The following is a 20,445-nucleotide window of genomic DNA, read 5'->3' on the forward strand; positions in this document are numbered from 1 at the left end:
CAAATTCCAAATGAACTAAACAAGCACCAACGTGATAAGCTTAAAAATGATGCACGTTTCTATGTTTGGGATGACCCTTATTTGTGGAAATATTGCTCAGATCAAATTGTACGTAGATGTGTGCATGATTCTGAATTTCACTCAATTCTAAGCTTTTGTCACACATATGCATGTGGTGGTCATTTTGGCACACAACACACTGCCCTCAAGGTTCTAGAGTGTGGTTTTTATTGGCCGACTATATTTAGGGATGCTAGAACCTTTTGTATGTCTTGTGATCGTTGCCAACGAATGGGTAACATAGGTACCAATGACCAAATGCCGCAAACCCCTGTCTTTAATGTTGAAATTTTTGATGTTTGGGGCATTGATTTCATGGGCCCTTTCCCTCCATCTTATGGTTTCACTTATATCTTGCTAGCCGTTGATTATGTTTCTAAATGGGTGGAAGCAAAAGCCACCCGTACTAACGATTCTAAGGTGGTTGCAGATTTCGTGAAAACTAACATTTTTGCTAGGTTTGGAATGCCGAGAGTAATCATAAGTGATGGAGGGTCTCACTTTTGCAATCGGACCATTGAGGCGTTGCTAAGAAAGTACCATGTCAACCATAAGGTCTCCACACCTTACCATCCTCAAACAAATGGCCAAGCCGAGGTGTCTAACCGACAAATCAAACAAATTTTGGAGAAGACCGTTGGACCAACAAGGAGGGATTGGAGCTTACATTTAGATGATGCACTGTGGGCATATCGTACGGCATACAAAACACCCATTGGGATGTCACCTTTTCGGCTCGTCTATGGTAAGCCATGTCATTTGCCCGTAGAGTTAGAGCACAAGGCACATTGGGCCGTGAAGACTTTCAACATGGACATAGATGCAGCGGGAGTTCATAGGAAGCTCCAATTGAATGAACTTGAGGAGATTCGGAATGAAGCCTATGAGAATGCCCGGATGTACAAAGCCAAGACCAAAGCATTCCATGATAAAATGATTCGAACCAAGACCTTCACAGTTGGGCAGAAAGTGTTACTTTTCAACTCTCGCCTACGTTTGTTTCCTGGTAAGTTGCATTCTAAATGGATTGGCCCGTTTGTTGTTACTAATGTTTTCCCTCATGGTGCAGTGCAAATCAAAAGTTCAAGGACGCAGCAAGAATTCAAAGTGAATGGGCATCGATTGAAGCCCTATTACGAGATGTTTGAGGAGCATGTCGTGGAGGAGGTACCCCTCCATGCCGTGGAACCTAGTCAAGCTTAAACGGAGGTACCGTCCGGCTGCAAGACGTAAAAGAAAGCGCTACTTGGGAGGCAACCCATGCATTCAACAAAGGAAGACTTAGAAAGCACTCCAAATCCAGATTCCTAAAAAAAACTCTTCTCTTTGTTGCTATTTCATTTCTGCCTTGTTAGGTTGTTTAGTTGTTATTGTTTGTTTGTTTATTAATTGTGTGAGTCTATGATTGTAACATTGAGAAAATGTTTGATTTATTGATAGGCACTGCTAAACAAAGAAAGATGGTGCTTCACAAAGGTTGTTTGCTTGAGGCCCCACTACGTGGCTTTACTCTTGAAGCGGAAGGCGTAGGAACAGAAGGCATCGGAGCGGAAGGCATAGGAACAGAAGGCATAGGAGCAGAAGGCATCGGAGCGGGAGGCATCGAAGATAGAGCATTCCAGGCCTCAATACTTGGCCAAGCGCTGGATGAGCCAGGAAAAAGGTGCCTCTGGAGGAAAGACGAAAACCTTTGACGGTCACTGTGAATCCGACCTTTAGACTCTTGCAGCTCATCAAGCTTCCTCTTCATGCCCGTCGAATAGTTGTTTGCAAGCACGTGCAAACTTCTATTCTCATACTTCAGCTGCTGGATCTCCTGCTTGAGACTTTCCACCTCTGCCATCAATGATTCCACCTGACGGGAGCGGGCAAGCAGGCGTTGGCCCATGTTGGACACAGAACTCGCACACTGAACACTAAGTGCGAGGGACTCTTGAACGGCCAACTCATCGGACCGTCCTGACAGCAGCCTACTATCTTTCGGAGTGAGGAGGTTCCTAGCTACTATTGTAGCTGTTGTGGCGTCCTGCATCACGGAGTCTTCACCTGTGAGAGGACCGTTAGAAGAAAAGAAAGAAGGGCGCCATACGTTACCTTGACGCGGTGCGCCCGTATCACTGCTAAGGCTCAATTCCAAGCTAAGGTTCGATGAGTTTGCCATTTTTTTCAAAAGTGTTCAAAGAGAAGGGATGGAGTTAAATTTCAAAGGGCCGGAGTCGATTTTCAAGAATGGGAATTCTTCAGAGTGTGTATGTTGGGGTGATTGATAGCTCTATAAAAAGCCAAGGCGACGCGTCCACCGATTCAAAGAGCCAGATTTTCCGGCGTAATTTAGGCGACGCTTTCTCGGCTTTTCAGAAGACGCGTTCAACTTTGTCAAAAGATATCTGACAAAGCTGAAAACACGTGGAGGCCATCATCGCAACTACACCTCTTTAGCCGACAAGCGCAAAGTTCGGCGACACTTTCTCTGCTTTTCAGAAAACGCGTGCAGCTTTGTCAAAAGGAGCCGCATCCGCACTACTACGTGTCGTTCAGAAATCGAAGGGGCGCCTGCTCAGAAATCGAAAAGGCGTCGTTCAGATATCGAAGAGACATTTGTCGACAAGGGTAAAAACACAGTACCACCACTTGATATTTTCTCTATATATGTCGACCTTCGTCTTTTATGGCAAGGCAAACCTGAAGAGAATGCCCAACTCTCCCTCACCTCTGAGGGCGCACTCCCAGCAAAGCCTTTCGAAATACTCAATTCTTTCTTCTTCCCCAAAGATGATACCAGATGCCTGGAGTACATATGACCCAGGAGGAAACAGCACAACAAATACATGTGCTGATTCATTCACCGCTTCTTCAAAAGCAAAGGTATCTCATATCATCAAGGTCAAAAGCAAAAGTATCTCATATCATGCTCTTTCCCTGTCTTTTTCTTTGTCCTTGTTCTTACTCGCATGGCAGAGTAAAAGAAGCAATCAGCCGGCACTTGGAGTCAGTCTTCCGATCTGGAGCCAACTGCCTGGGATCTATTCCTGATTGCTTACCTAGCGTTGCTCTCGAGTAGTCATCTTCAACGGTTGATACACTTCGGGAGAAGGGACCACTTCTGCAAAAGGGAGCGAGTAAGGCAAGTGAAAATGATACATTGAAGCATGTGGAGACAAACATAGGCTGAGTTATCCTCCAACCCTTTTCAATACGAATTGGAAAGATTGAACAAAGAAACAGACCAAAGGGGTAAGCTCAGACCTTCGGGGAAGACCAAAAGAATCCTCCAGCCCAGTAGCACAAAGGAAAATCAATGATGGGCGGAAACCAGTTCGAGAGTAAGCCTGTGGAATCATCAAGATCAAGCCTCAATGCAATCAACAAAGAGAAGAGGGAATTTACACTCCATAACCAGATTTGCGTCCCTAAACTCTTCTCTTTGTTAATTACATTCTGCCATGTTTAGTATGTTTAGTTGTTGTTTGTGTGTTTACTTATGTTTTGTGTGAATCTATGCTTAAAACATTGAGGACAATGTTTGATTTAAGTGTGGGGGGGGTAACTAATGTTGTTAATGCAAATTCGTGGGATTTTATCACCCATAACTTCAAATGTTGTTCCTTGCTGTTTTAAGGTGTTTTTAAGTTGTTTTAGAGTGTTTTAGTATGTTTTGTTTTTATAACTCCGAAAAGCACATAAAAATTTGAAAAATTGTTTTGAAAAGCCTAAAAAGAGTGTTTTGAGTCGTTTTTGTGAGTTTGTGTCTTAGGGTACCTTCCAACACAATGATAAGGATTTGGTTTATAATTGCATGACGGTTAGAAAGAGTTATAAACATAGAGAAAAGTTTGATTTACTCTTGGTATATGCTTGGTTATGGTTATAATGTATGACTTCACATGCAATCATAAAAGAAAAAAAATTCGTTTTTTTAACACGCTTGAAGGAAGGAACTCAAACAAACGCTACAACCCTGAGAGACTTGAGCCTATAACGTTCTTTGGAGAGTATAATCTGTGATTTCTTGTTTTCTAAAGTCGTTGCATGATCTCATTATTCTTTGCTTGGTTACTACTTAGAAGGCGTTTCATCATATAGTTCCAAATGCTAGAACTCATGCCCATTTCATTCAAAGCATGTTATTGATTTGCATAACACATATTCAAGATGAAGTTGTGTAGTTGCCACCATAGCCAAATAGCCTCACTTCCCATATTTCGTATATGTTGTAAGTTGTACCCCCGTTGAGCCGTGTTAGCCCATGTTCTTTGTTAACCCACTTTTTCCTCACCTAGCCTAGTTTAGGACAATCCCCACCCTTGTTCTTAAAAGATAGTGAGCATGACTTAATTGAATTCCTTTTGAGTTACATTATGAAAGAAAATAAGTGTGGGGGAGAGAATGTTTAAGTGTTTATGTTTTGAGATTCAAAAGAAAAGAAAAAAAAAAAAAAAAAAAAAAAAAAAAAAAAAAAAAAAGAGAAAAGAATAAGTGATTGAAGAAAGGTTCCAAAACACCAATTCTGGGCGTAAATTGTCTAAATTCTCCCTTTTTGTTCAAAAGTTGAGTTTTCATTCAAAAGTGAATTCTAAGTTGATTCAAATGCTTTGCTCACTATTTCTTTAAGAACCTTTGTTTTCCATATCCCTTCTTTGTTATCCACATACCCCAAGCCCCGTTACAACCCTTGACTTCTATCTTGAGTGTTGTGTATTTCAATTTGTGGAGTTTGAACTTGGTATGAGCTTATGGTGTCACTGGTTCTCGCGTCTAAGTAGTAGCATTCCATTCATGAGATCATATCTAAACATGCTTATTAACTCCAGAAATTGCGTTCTTTGTGATACTTATATGTGAGTGTTCGTTTTCATGTTACATCAATCTTCTCACATATGACTAGATTAGGGTGTGTAGTTAGAAATTCTGAGTGAAAATCGAGTGCATATCTTGTAAGGAATTGAGCAAATTCTCTAAGGCATGTTACTACATTCAAAACATGGTTTTAAATGCTTAATTGTGAACTAGTATATGGTGACTATGATTAAGAATGTACGTAAGTGTGAAGATGACTAAAATTTGTGAGAATGATGATTTTTAACATGTCATGTGCATTGGAAATCCCTAAGACGGTTGTTGGAAGGTTTAGGTTGTGTTTTACGTGTTTAGTGTCGTTTTGTTTATTTGTTTTTATTCTGTTTTGCTCGAGGACTAGCAAAAGCTAAGTGTGGGGGTATTTGATAGGAGCATATTCATGCGACTTAAATGGCTTGTTCTCGTGCATTTACGTTATGTTTCTCTCGTTATTTTAGTCCTTTATGCTTCTTTTGTGTGTTTTCAGGTTCTAAGGGCCTAGGGAGCAAGAAAGTGCATTTTGAGGCCATTTGGAGCATTTTTGGGCATGGATTGGATAGCTTATCCATGGAGCCAAGAGGATGGACGAATTTGAAGGCCTTGTATGCACTTGAAGACACAAAACAATGGCCCTAACCCAATCACATAACACCTTGCCATGGGCTTAACACAAACACCATTCCTTGCCATGCAAGGAGGAGCAATTTGGGTCCATTTCATGTACTTAAACTCTAGCCCAATCCACAATCACTTCAAAGCCATGCAAAACCTTTCAACACCCTTTAATCATCCCCCTTTAAGTTATGATTTTATTTCCTAACCCTACATGCATTATTTATTAGCTCCCATTCCCTTATGCCATTTTCAGATTTCCACCCACTAACCTAGTCATCAACACATGCATTCACTTCATCATTACACCACCACTCATTCTTTAATCCACATGCACATTCAATCATTCACTCAAGCACCCTTGTGCCATGTTTCCCCCTTTGTTCCCACCCATCACATGCATCATCATCAAACAAACATTGCAGCCACATGCACCTAAAACTAATCAATGCCGTGCACTTCCCTTGCATTTTCAGCCATCACACTTCATCATTGCAGCCACCATTCACCCTAATTGTCAATCACATACTTTCCCATTGTATAATACATCCACATGCATCTTTAACCAACAAACATTGCAGCCACAAACACTCAAACACAATCAATGCCGTGGGGTACATTACAATTCCAGAAATTCCAGCTTTCCAACCTAGCCACATTCACATGCATTCACTCATAATCATTCACCAAACTTGCAGCCACATTTCCACCTATTCCAAGCTGTCATGTTCCCTCTCATTTACCTATAAATAAGCATGCAACCTAGCCACAATGGATTCATCTCATATTTCCATTCACAACACTTCACACAACACAAACACAACCCTTGTGCCGCAAATCATTTCCATTTCTGTGCAGTTTTTCTCCTCCATTGCAGCCACTATCCAACCATTTCCCATCCCTCCAAAACACTTCACATAATCCCCAAAGCTCACCTTAGACCTTGTGCTACAACAACGAGGAAGAAAAGAGTGCTTAAACGTTCATACAATTCAAGTTTGAGTTGTTGGAATGTTTAGGTGTTTCTTTGATTTCAAAGTTTAAATTTAATTCTCTTTGTTTTGTACATATGAGAATGGAAGATAAGAGTGCCTAAACGTTCATACAATTCAAGTTTGAGTTGTTGGAATGTTTAGGTGTTTCTTTGATTTCAAAGTTATGAGGAACTAAACCCCCTTTAGCTAGGGGGTGATTCGAAACTATGTTTATATTTGCATTTTGAATTGATTACGTTTGGTTGGAATTTCATAAGTTGTGGATTCAATTCGTTTAACTGTTTGATTGATAACTTATTTATGTATGTTCATTGAGATTGCAAGCTTAATTTTCATGCATAAATATGACGCTAGAATATAAGTGAATTTCACCTAATCGTTATGAACTTATATTCACAAGTAGTGGAGGTTGCTTATAAACAATCGCGTTAAACGAATTCTTGGCATAAGTTTCATGCGTATTCCATAGTAACGAATGCCTCGTCGATGTTTATGATTTCCGTTGAACTTAATGATCTTTGTTGAATGTCTCTATCATGCGTATTCCATAGTTAGGGACTTTGATTAAGAATAATTTGGTTGTAATGCGTATTCCATTCAATCCAACGAATCCAGGGAAATCTGAAAGTTAATTTAAGCGGACCTAATTAACTTGGAGCATTGAGTTTCATAATTTATCGAAAGACCAACTGAGAATCAATTTTGTATGCAAGTGTAACATGTGTGGAGAAGAACCCCTTAGCTATTCCATCATCCATATTTTCATCACATTCATCTTTACTATCTGTTTTAAATTATAATCTGTCCGTTTAATTTAATCTCGTCCAACCACAATTCCCCCCTCTATTTTGTTAAGTCTTAATCATTTGATTTGTCTTATTTTATGTTTTTAAGTATTTGGAGTCTTTTGAACTTGTTTTGAGTCTTTTAGTTTGTCTTAGTGTTTTAAAAGTTAGTTTTATTTATTTGAGTCAAGTGTTTAGCATCCCTAGTTAATCCCCGGTTAGAACGATCCCTACTTACATCATTACTACAATTGTCACAAATAGGGTTTAGTTTGTGTGCATATAAATCACGCATCAGTAGGCAGCTTAATTCTCAACATGCAAAACCAAATTTCCTTCCTCCTTTCTTGTATATTTCCTGACAAATGTATATGAAGTAGAGTAACTCATTCGAAGTTTCAGAAGAAGAAACTAGTATCAAAATGTATCATATGTATTTCATATTTTTGAGAAAGTAAACAGAAAGTATTTACTTCGATCACATTTGTGAGATTTCCAATCACCATGCCAACATATTCTTCATGTGAGTGGGGTTCAAACAAACTTGAATTTGAATGGAATGGGGGTAAATAATCATTGCTTCCAATGCTAATCAAATAAACAGCGTTTGATATAAATGTGTACGCTTCTGCATCACCTAGTTGGTGCCTCAACTGTTTCTCGACTTTCTTGAAATACCTTAGTTGAGTTTTAAGGTCTGTCACCTGTATACAAGAATAACAAGGTCATGCTAATGAAGAGAAGACGTAATATAGATTGGCAAAATGAGTAGTCTCGACAAATGGTGGAACATATTCGATATATATAAGCAAGACCACATACAAATCCTTGATGAATTTCTGCAAGAGCACCAGCCCCACCAGATGCAAAGTTCACCCCATAAATATAATTGTCGAACCCGGGTTGTAAATATGGCGGTATAAATCGCAGTTTTGCATACTCGACTGCATCATTAATAGAAATTTTAAAATCGGTTGCAAATTATTCACTAGTATTGAAGACCATATATAACAATTCATTATTTACAGCATCTTACCGATGAAATCCGAAATTAGACGACCATCATGATAAACCATCCAGCCCGCCAAGAGGAAATTCAAATATTTCCTCTGGCAAACAGAAGCCGCAACAACCGCAACAACAGCCGCAACAAATGCAAGAACATTTAAAAGATGCTGATAAGTCCTAGCTGTGAACTTATCTGATTTTTGTATTTTGGATTAATCCATTTATCACTTGTAATTATCACTTGTATTATCTGTTTATTATACAAGAGTTTGTTCTACATCAAACTCTCTTTTGTAATCTCTATATAAGGATGAATATACAGAAGGGATAGTTATCCGAGCAAAATTATACTCAACCTTTATTTTCTATCTTGCTATCATCCTCTCTCTGTCCAACGACTCAAACCCTTCTCCCATCTCAATGGCTTTACCCGCTGCACATACCATTTCCCACCCTAATGTCACCACTTTTTTGACTATTAAATTAGACCGTACCAATTACCCTCTCTGGAGGGCTCAATTCCTTCCTCTCCTTCGTAGCCGTGGTCTGCTTTCCTTTGTGGACGACTCTACCGTTTGTCCACCTGCCTTTCTGTCTGACACTGATGGCACAGTGACTGATACTGTTAATCCACTGTATGAGGCTTGGATACAGCAAGATCAACTGGTCCTTTCTTGGTTGGCGAGTTCTTTAACTCCCAACGTTCTCTATGTTATTGTGAACAAAGTCTGCACTGCTGATGCGTGGCGCACTCTTCAAGACTGGTATGCGTCTTCTTCACATAACCGGGTTGTTCAGCTCCGTGGGGAGCTCATGAATCAGCGCCGTGGTGATCTTTCTATCATGGATTTTTTGGACAAACTTAATTCTTTGGTTGATCAGCTTGCCCTGTCTAGGTCTCCTATCACTGATGAAGACTTAGTTGCGACCATAATGAACAATGTTGGTCCGTTGTATGAGCATACTGTTGCATCCATTCAAGCCCGTGAAACACCAATTTCCTATGCTGCTCTTGAAGCTTTGTTGCTTAGTGCTGAACGTCGTCAGTTGACGTTTACTCTTCTGGTGATTCTAATGTCACAGCTATGGCTGCGACTCGTGATCATCGTCTTTCTACAAACCCACCTCGTGGTGGCTCATTCTCTGGCTCTCGTAGAGGTTTTTTATCTGGTTCTCGGGGTGGATCTTTCTCTGGTTCTCGTAGAGGCTCGTTTTCTGGCTCTTCCTCCAATGCCCATCCCCGTTCTAGTATTTTGGGTACTGCTCCCGGTGGTCTTCCATCCCACGATCGGTTCAAGGGTGGTAAGATTCAATGTCAGATATGTCGACGGTATGGACACTCAACTATTGACTGTTTTAATCGCAAGAATGCTTCATATGAAGGACATGTACCTTCTGCTAGTCTCTCCGCCTATGTTGCTCAAAGCTCTTCTCGTGCTCCTCCTGTACCACCTGCCACCACGTGGCTTCTCGACTCGGGTGCTAATACCTACATCACTCATGATGCTACCCAGCTTACCAATTCCCACGAATACAATGGTACTGATCAAGTGAATGGAGTCAATGGAGGCACAGGTTTGCAAATTTCTCATATTGGAAATTCATATATTCATACCCTACCAAATCCTATCTTCTTTCTAATACCCTCCACTGCCCTAATGTCTCTCATAATATTCTTTCCATTAACAAATTTTCTTCTGATCATGATTGTTATTTTGTATTGCATCCTAATTATTTTCGTGTCCAGGATTCATGCACGGGGAAGATCCTTTTATCCGGCCGGAGTAGCACTGGTCTTTATCCCTATTCCAGTTTTCTTGATGCTACAAGTGCTAACAATAAAACAATGGAGCCATTGCCTATGTTGGAGTCCGGGTGGATGATCGTGTTTGGCACTCGCGTTTGGGTCATCCATCTCATTTCATTTTAAAACATTTAATTTCATGTCGAAAATTGTCTATTACCAGACATGTCTCTGATTCTTTTTGTCATTCATGCCCATTAGGGAAGAGCAAGAAATTGCCATTTTCTTTGTCTACTTCTATTTCTCACTTTCCATTGCAATTAATTCATTCGGATGTTTGGTCATCACCCACTTTGTCTATTTCTGGTTTCCAGTATTATGTGGTTTTTCTTGATGATTTTTCTCGTTACACTTGGTTGTATCCACTTAAGTTAAAATCTGATGTTTATGCCACTTTTGTCAAATTTAAAAATCAAGTGGAAAATTTGTTCAATACTAAAATTAAAACTTTCCAAACGGATGGTGGTGGTGAATATGTCAACAATGCTTTTAAAACATATTTTGAAACTCATGGGATTCTTCATCGTTATACATGTCCCCATCATCCTGAGCAAAATGGTATGGCTGAACGTAAGCATCGTCATTTGGTTGAAACTGGTTTAACGTTACTAGCTCATGCTAAAATGCCTCCCACATATTGGGCTGAGGCTTTTCATACGGCAAATTATTTAATAAATCGTCTTCCAACCAAAGTTCTCAACCTTGTTTCACCATATACTAAATTATTTCAATGAGATCCCACATATGAATTTTTGAAAGTTTTTGGTTGTGCGTGTTTTCCGTATCTTCGTCCTTACAATAATAATAAACTTCAATTTCGATCTCGCAAATGCATTTTTCTAGGCTACTCGTTAAATCAATTGGGCTATCATTGTCTTGATCCTCAAAATGGGCGAGTTTTTCTTTCAAAACATGTCATTTTTGATGAATCCTCATTTCCATATGCATCCTTATGTTCTCCTACTGTTTCTGGAAAGACTATGCCTCCTCCCCCTATCCATGAAATAGGACCATCCCACCCCCCCATCCCTAGTCAAACCCGTGACCACACATATCCCAATCCTACATCTACCCCACCACTCACCGCCTCACTACCCCCACCTCTTCAACCTGTACCTATTGCCCCTCTCCAACACGTCAACTCTTCTTTACAGCCTGCCATCCCACTCATTCCTTCCCACCCCACTAGGCCTGCACACTCTCAGTCACCGCTTCACCCTTCAGTCCATATACCTCAGTCCATTCCCTTGTCTCAACCACCGACATCTTCCTCTTCCAATATGAGTAATTCAATGCATCCAATGGTTACTCGAGCAAAACTTGGTATTCATAAACAGAATCCCAAGTATGCTCATGTGTCCTCTACTAATATTATTGCAGAACCTACATGTTTTTCACAGGCTCAAAAGTATCCAGAATGGCGTACAGCTATGGCTGATGAGTTTAATGCACTACAACGTGCGGGAACATGGGTTTTAATTCCTCCTCAGTCTCACATGAATGTTCTTCCTAACAAGTGGGTTTTTCGCATCAAGCGACGTTCTGATGGCTCCATTGAGCGCTATAAGGCTCGTTTAGTGGCCAATGGTTTTCATCAACAAGAAGGTATTGATTATGGTGAGACTTTCAGTCCAGTTGTTACTCATTCTACCATCCGTATGATCTTGTCCATTGCTGTGCATTTTTCTTGGCCTATAAGACAATTGGATGTCCAAAATGCCTTTTTACATGGCACCATTTCTGATGCAGTTTATATGCGACAACCCACTGGTTTTGTTGATCCACAATATCCCACTCATGTTTGTCAACTTCGACGCTCATTATATGGATTGAAACAAGCTCCACGAGCTTGGTTTCAATGTTTTTCCAATCATTTGGAGAACTTAGGATTTGTTGCATCTCTGGCAGATTCTTCTCTATTTATTTATTCTCATGGTTCCGTCACCATCTATTTACTCATTTACGTGGATGACATACTTATAACTGGAAATCATACCTCTACCATTTCTTTCTTAATTCAAGAAATGGCTCGGCTATTCTCCATGAAAGACCTAGGTCCTTTAAGTTATTTTTTGGGTATGGAAGTTCATCGTTCTGCGAATGGTATGCATATGTCTCAAGCTAAATATGTCATGGACTTACTTACACGCACCAACATGTTGGATTGCAAACCTGTCTCCACTCCTGCCATTAGTGGTCGTCGTCTCAGCTTGTATGATGGTGAACCACTTTCCAATGTAACTGAATTTCGTAGTGTGGGTGGTGCTCTTCAGTATCTCACCTTCACTCGACCAGATATCGCCTTTGCCGTCAATCAAGTATGTCAGTACATGCATCGTCCTACTACTACTCATTGGATCGCGGTTAAACGTATCTTACGATATCTGAAGACTACTCCTGACCATGGTTTAGTGTACAAGCCAAGTTCTTTGAATCTTGTGGCTTATGCTGATGCTGACTATGCTGGTGATCTTGATGACCGTAAGTCTACTGGGGGTTACTGTATTTTTTTGGGCACCAATCTTATCTCATGGAGTTCAAAGAAGCAACGCGGGGTTTCTCGTTCGAGCACTGAATCTGAGTATCAGCAACTTGCGTATACTGCTGCCACTATTTCCTGGTTTCGCAAGTTGTTTAATGATCTTCGTATTCCTTTATCACCTCCTAAAATTTGGTGTGACAATATTTCAGCGATCTCTTTGGCATCTAATCCGGTTTTCCATACTCGCACTCGTCACGTGGAGGTGGACTATCACTACATCCGTGAAAAGGTAACTCATCGCGAACTTACTGTGGAGTTTGTTGCCACCCAAGACCAACTTGCCGATTTCCTTACCAAAGGTTTGTCCACAGCACGTTTCAATTTTCTTCTGTCCAAGCTTCCCGTTCATCGTCGACCGCTCAACTTGCGGGGGCGTGATAAACCATCCAGCCCGCCAAGAGGAAATTCAAATATTTCCTCTGGCCAACAGAAGCCGCAACAACCGCAACAGCAGCCGCAACAGATGCAAGAACATTTAAAAGATGCTGATAAGTCCTAGCTGTGAGCTTATCTGATTTTTGTATTTTGGATTAATCCATTTATCACTTGTAATTATCACTTGTATTATCTGTTTATTATACAAGAGTTTGTTCTACATCAAACTCTCTTTTGTAATCTCTATATAAGGATGAATATACAGAAGGGATAGTTATCCGAGCAAAATTATACTCAACCTTTATTTTCTATCTCATCAGAATCTCTCGCGGTGGCGTAATTGAAGAAGGTTTCCCCATATGTCCAATTATGTGCCTGAAAGAAACTGGAAGTATTGATGTAGTTACTATTTCCGACATCAAATATTGAATCACCAAAGATGAACAAGGCAGCTTGCTTTTTCTTGCCATGGCTGTAGCTGCTTGGAATGAGAAGACTTGCACAGAATGCCAGAATACATATTTGAAACCTTAAGGTTGCCATTTTTGTTCTGGTTTTGTATGTGTTATATCTTCTCCTTTGGTTCATATCAATATATAGGTGTCTGATTTTCATGGGAAAAAAAGTAAATGACTACAATTTGTTAAGTCCAATATAGGTGCTCATCGCACAATTTGAAATGTATACAAAGTTTCTGAGCTAATCACATACGAAAACGAACTTCAAACAGTACTAAAATTATAAATAACAAATTTGGAGTAAGAGTTTTTTGTGTGGCTTGGCTAATCACATACGTAAGCGAATTTCAAACAGCATCATTAGATAAAGGTCTAGGTTTAGGTTTAATCGTTGCAAATTATTCTTCTCTCTTGGAGGAATATATATAGTTGTACGAGGGTTCTTCTGGTTTTGTATGTGTTATATCTTCTCCTTTTATTCGTATCAATATATAGGTGTGATTTTCTTGGGGAAAAAAGTAAATGACTACAATTTGTTTTGTCCAATATAGGTGCTCATCACACAATTTGAAATGTATACAAAGTTGCTTTCACTAATCACATACGAAAACGAATTTCAAACAGTACTAAAATTATAAATAACAAATTTGGACTAGGAATTTTTTGTGTGGCTTGGCTAATCACATACGTAAACGAATTTCAAACAGCATCATTAGATAAGGGTCTAGGTTTAGGGTTTAATCGTGGTAAACTACTTTTCTCTTGGAGGAATAATATAGTTGTACGAGGGTTCTTCTATATTAGGAAACAGGAATCCTATTTATACAATTACATTCCCAAAATATATGGTTGACTCACACCAACACTCCCTCTCAAGTTGGTTGTAGATATTTCTCAAGCCCAACTTGTCAAGTGAGTCTTGAAATACCCTTGCTGACATTGCATAAGTTAATACATCTGCTAATTGATCTTCAGGCCTCACATATTAAATATCCACCAATTTGACGTCTAACTCTTTGATGAAATGTCTGTCCACTTCCACATGCTCTGTGCGATTATGCTGAATTGGACTATTAGTTATCTCTCTCGCTGTGTGATTATCACAGTATAACAACATAGCTTCCTTAGGCTTGAATCCTATCTCTGTAACAAGAATCATATCCCTGTCACAAATCTCATGTGTCATACCTTAGCATCACTACAAGAAAAATGGGCTAAGAACACAATTGATTTGTGCCCTTCTCATTTTCATTAAGCACAAATATATATTTGTGTTTTTTAAATTCCATTGAGCACCAAAATACCTCAAATGTGCCCTCTAACATAAAAGCACATTAGTTTGTGTCGGGTATTTGTGCCTACTAAAATTTGAACACAAAACTTTGTGTCCAGCCTGCATGTCAGAGGTGGAAATTTTTTTTATTAATTTACACAGACACAATAAAGACTCTTGTGCCCTCTAGTTTAATATATTTAAAAAAAAATTATGTTTTTGTGTCCTTTACATTTACTTTTTTCTATTCCCAACTATTTTGTCCCTATTCTCACAATTTGTGAAAATATCTAGTTGCAATCAACTTGAATTATTAGTGGGGCATTTGGATTGAGATGTCTCATTTTACTCTTTCTTTTATTAAACATTTGTGTGTTTTAAACCTTTGATCAAACTACCTCCTTAAAATGTGCCACCATTTAGATTATCAGAAGCCCTTTTTTCTTTATAAAATTACGTTAGATGCCATTGCATTTAAATAAATGGACCACAATTCTTGAAAAACAGTGATTGATATTTCTATGTTTCTGAAAATTAATTGTTTAAGTCACCAATATTTTCAAACATCGTGTTTGGTTTTGTACATACATGTTAATAGTTGTCACATATTGTTCATACACTTTTTTCTATTTTTTTTTTCAATTTTATTCTCAATTCTTACCATATAAATCAATGTACAAATGTCAACAAAATTATGAAAATGTACCCATAGTACTTGTAAAACAAATGTACACAATTTATTTGTAATACCCTATGTATTTTTAGATGTATGATTTGGTTATTCATTTTTGTATGATTCTGTGGAACTCGTTGGAAAATAAATAAGATGGTGGGTAATTTCATCTTTTGTGGGACCTTCGAGTTCAAGAAACTTGGTGATAAATACTATATTTTATTTAAATAATACTTATCATAATGAACGAGTGGTCACAAACGGATGTGAATTCAGAGTTAGAACAAGTAAGTTACGAATTTTTAAAGTTAGAAGGCAAAATGGTAATTTTGGGAGGGAGCATTCTAGAAGCCAAAGGCTTCTCCCATTTTACTTTCCAGGTAGGCAAATGCAGCAGGGACCTACCCATATGGGTCTTCACCCTTCCCACCTAGTTGTGTATGTATAATTCTTTGTTGAGTATTAAATCATTATTTTATTAATTTTCTGATGGGTTTTTGTGCTTCTCCTTTTTTTTTTTTCTTTCGCGGTAGGGAGATGCATCAGTTACCCACCCATGTGGATCTTCACCCTTCCCACCTGGTTATGTATATATAAGAGTAGTTCCATCGTGGGCTATTGCCCGATGGACTAGCTCTCAAACGGATCTAGAGAGCCCGAGTGGGGAGGTCCAATGTGTGTTGGCAATGGAGCCTGAGCGGGCCCAAGGCCCTAGCAGGAGTTGCCAACCTGAGAGCCTGAAGGCCACATGACGCAAGGTTGAAATCTGGGCGACGTCGGCCACATTTTATATATTTTTTGTGTCAGGCGCGCGCTTCAAGCGCACGTCATCCGACACAAATTTAGAGTTGGGGCCCACGGCGCTTTTTTGAGATGTTACCATTGGGGAGGCCACATGGCTTCCCCACGTCCGTTGGATTTCAACGACTATATTTTCTGGACCATTGGATTTCCAACAGTAAAAAAAAAATTAAAAACCTTATTTAATTTCAGCCGTTGGATCTAAGATCAATGGACCACGCTATTTGGCTTTATAAATCCAATTTAAAATTCTAAAACGTTACAGTTGTGCCACGTGGTACAATCTGGAGTGTTGGAATTCAAATTTTTATTTGTAATCCAACAGTAGAGATTTATTATAAAAATTTTAAAAAAAATTTGAAAAATTAAAAAAAAATTTTGATTTTACTTTTTATAAATACCTTCTCATTATCTTCTACCTTACACCACAATTTCATATTTTCTCAACTACTTTCAACCACATTCCTACCTTTCTCTCAAAGTTTCAATCCAATTTTTTTCCAACAAAATCACTAATGGTGCAGGTACGAATTGGACGCTTTTTGAAGATGTTGCGTTGTGTATTAGCTGGGTTGAAGTTACTCATGATTCGATTACGAGTAATGAGATGCAGTTGCGAGAAATGTGGAGTCTCATTCATACCAATTATCTTGAGAAAATTGGTGGGAAAAGAACCAAAGAATCGATGTCCAGTCGTTGGAAATTACTTAGCCAATCGTTTAGTACATGGAGAGACTCCTTAGAAGTGGGGAAAATTTAGCGGATCAGGTAACAATATATTATTTATTTGTTTGTACTATACCCAAATTTACATTCCTTTTGATTGGTTAAACAATTCTTCCTCTTGCTAATCGATTTCCCACATCATCCTTGAAGAAGAAGACATTGTAAGAAAGAAGCATAAACTATGAATAATGATACAGATTTTGATTTTGGTGAAGAAGGAAGCAAAAACTATGAATAATGATAGAGATCTTGGGAAAATTGGTGTGAGATTTCTGAGGATGGATGGTGGATTACATGGAGGATTTAGAAAGGATTAGGTTGTAGATAATGCCACGTGGCATGCCGTCATTCGTTAAACATATGATTGAAATCTATCCTCAAAGATTGTAAACAGATTGTGACACGTAGTGCGACTTGATTGGTTAAAAATATTATCGGAAATCTATCCTCAACGATTTTGAAAAGGTAACGACACGTGGCACAACGACATTGGATAAAAATCTTATCAAAATCAATCACCAATATTTATCTTTTCAGATAAAATGACACGTGGCGCAATGATAACGATTAAAAATCTTATCTGAAATTACAAATTAAATTATTTTATATTATTTTATAAATAAAAAAATACTAATATTTTATTGCCTATTGCCAGAGCTATTCAATGTAGGGGTGGAGATGCAAAAGAAAGTTACTATTCATTGAAAGCAGTGACTGTTCACTAGGTAGATTAAATAGTGAATAACCCAGGGGGCCTTTGCAACGGTGGAGTTGCTCTAATTATTTGTTGAGTATTAATCCAATAGTCTTTCATCTCCCTCATGGTTATGTATATAATTATTTTATTAATTTTCTGATGGGTTTTTGTGTCTTGTGGGACCCATCCACGTGGGTCTTCACCCTTCCCCGTGCTTCTAATCCTCTCTGCACTCCATCACTCTTCCGTCTCCCTCCTTCACGCAATCCTCTGTCTCACTAACTTTCTCTCTCTACTTCTTCACAGTTTTCTCTGTCATCTCCCTCACCATCTCTGTGCTGAATGCACAGAAAGTAGCATCCATCTCCATCTAACTAGCCACTTCGGTGAACCTTGCCACCACCCAAACACTACACTGCCACCCTCGCTCTCTCATAATCTTTCTGTCTCTCTCTCTCTCGGCTTCTTCCTTGACATAGAGAAGCATATAAGTAATGATGGTGGCGGAGCTGGCATTCTCCGGTGAGGCAACCACTAGCTTCACCTTCCTCTCCTCACTGCAGACTCCCCATTACCTTTTGCTTTCTGGAAATCAAAATCGACGCGACGAAATGACAAGCTCCTTCACGGCTTGACTCCCCAACGAGATTTTCCGTAAAATCCAGTATGGGTGAGTCTCGAAAACACCTTAGTTAGGTTCTCTAAGTTGTATAGAGACGTTTTCGTGTACTGCATGCATGCTTGATTTGGTTAAGTTTGGATGCAGTTTCAACTCAGGGGACAAATTTGCCAGATTTCCAGCGAGGGCTGTGATTTTCAGGCTGATTTTAGGTTATCATCGGCCACCCAATGACCCTAAAGAAGGTAAATTTCGAATACTTACCTTTGTAGCTTTGGTTTAGCTTTTGAATTGTTGAAAATGGTTGTGTTTTGGACCAAAACAGACTCTAAAACCTCTGGCGTGGCTGCAGGTTGCATTGTCGTTGTGTGTGGCACTGTTGTGGATGGCGCATGGAGCACAAGCACCTCCACCTGAAGGATGACTGCCTGAAAGGATGAATATAAGTTTTCAAATGTTTGTTTGAGATGTTAGGGTCTTTCGAATTTTTTATTTTTATTTTTATTTTAATTTAATTGATAGGGCACAATTACAAAAATTTTGCTAACATGAATCTAAAATGGCATCTAACACAGGTGTCAGAACAGGGCACATTATGCTCAACTCTTTGAACACACATGACCCTTTAACCAAAGGTAACACCCATAGAGGGCACATTATAAATAAGTGCCTATTTCTACTTAAAAAAAAAAACACACACACATAATTATATTGGTATACATAAATTCCAAATAAAATGACATATAAATTATAAAGTATTAGAATATATTGATAACATGGGAAACAAACACATAATGAGCGTTCATCTAGGTATTCAACAAGCCTCTTACATTTTATTGAAATTAAAATGCAAAATAAAGGTTATCGATTTTCTGTCTAAGTAAGAGTCATGGCCTAGGCGAGTTAAGGCGTGTTAGAACTAAAAATTAAGGTTAGCTTTATACAAGAATTACATGCTATTTAGAACAAGATCAATATGTGTGTGTGTGTGTGTCGTGTAAACCACATACCATTGCATTATTGTACGTGTGTGTATATATATAAGGTTAATGTTATACAATCAGGTCAAGCTCTTGAGAATACTTGAGGATGACATTGAGTTGGATGAACAAGAGGAACCCTAGTCTGCAAGTAATCGTCCAAGGAAAGTCTTTTACTCACTTGAAGCCTTTATGTTCTTATGGTGATAGAATCCTTTTCTTAGAACATTTCTTCAGTGAGCAAGGAATTCCCATATTTATAGTGGTAATGGCAATCAACTTCCATATATCGTGGAAGTATGGTTATTGTCCCATTGCACCAAATCCCAATTTATATGGAGTAGTGGATTAGTGATAATTTACCTTGAGTAGTTATATCACAACATGTTAAGTCCAAATAGGATTCTTACACGACCGGCTAGACGGGCGCCTTGGCGGGCAAGTGGACGCCAAAGCGGGTCTACGAGCACTTTCTTAATTTTCAAACACCTAAGGACTAATCGGGGCAGTGGCCACCTACTTAGCGCTTAGGTGGGAATTTTTAGAACAGTAGGAAAGATTGATGAATTTAACTATATTCTGCGATTAGGAAGGAAAAGATGAAAAATTCTAAGTGCTTTACTCTAACAGACTTAATGACTTTAGTAAAATAAACTTAGCATCCTAAGGCATCTAAGTCCTTTGAGGAATGTATAAGTTCATTTTGCCTTGCATCCATCTTTTTAGCTATGCATCTAGAACTCCAACTAGGGGCTTGTGATATTGTCTAAAACTTCGAAAGATCAAAATCTTTGAGAGACAAACACGTAGGACTAGCCGGACTTGGCTAACTTAGGATCAGGCAAACTTTTCAAGGGTCATTCCAGAAAAGTTATTCTGGGATGATTCAGTCATGGTTCGTTGGTAACTATCTATCTTTGAAGCGGTGCCCAATCTTAAAAGCATGGTTGAGGAAAGTTGTGGGACCATATTTTTCTAAGCCCCTGACATATAGCACTTTGGTTGGCAAGAAAGACTAGAATACCCGTGGTCCATGGAGTATAGTCTGATGATCCTAGTTTGTAAGCTAGGGTTAGGCCCTCCCAAGTAAGGAAACCCTAATTCAAGTCAAATTAGGATATCTTGGTGGTTAGGCAACATAATCGTTATCCTAAAGAGATTAGGTATCTTATCCTAAATTTCCTCCTAGATAGGCACCCGA

At 38.9% G+C, this 20,445-nt stretch overlaps 1 pseudogene; it reads right to left on the reverse strand.

The window, feature by feature from the left end:
- Positions 1-13,560, reverse strand: part of LOC137749242 (GDSL esterase/lipase 1-like) — a 94,813-nt pseudogene extending 81,253 nt beyond the window's left edge.
- Positions 13,561-20,445: the final 6,885 nt, after the last annotated feature.

This window comes from Pyrus communis, chromosome 17 (genome assembly GCF_041283825.1).
Source record: "Pyrus communis isolate YQ-2024b chromosome 17, ASM4128382v1, whole genome shotgun sequence".
Lineage (NCBI taxonomy): Eukaryota > Viridiplantae > Streptophyta > Magnoliopsida > Rosales > Rosaceae > Pyrus > Pyrus communis.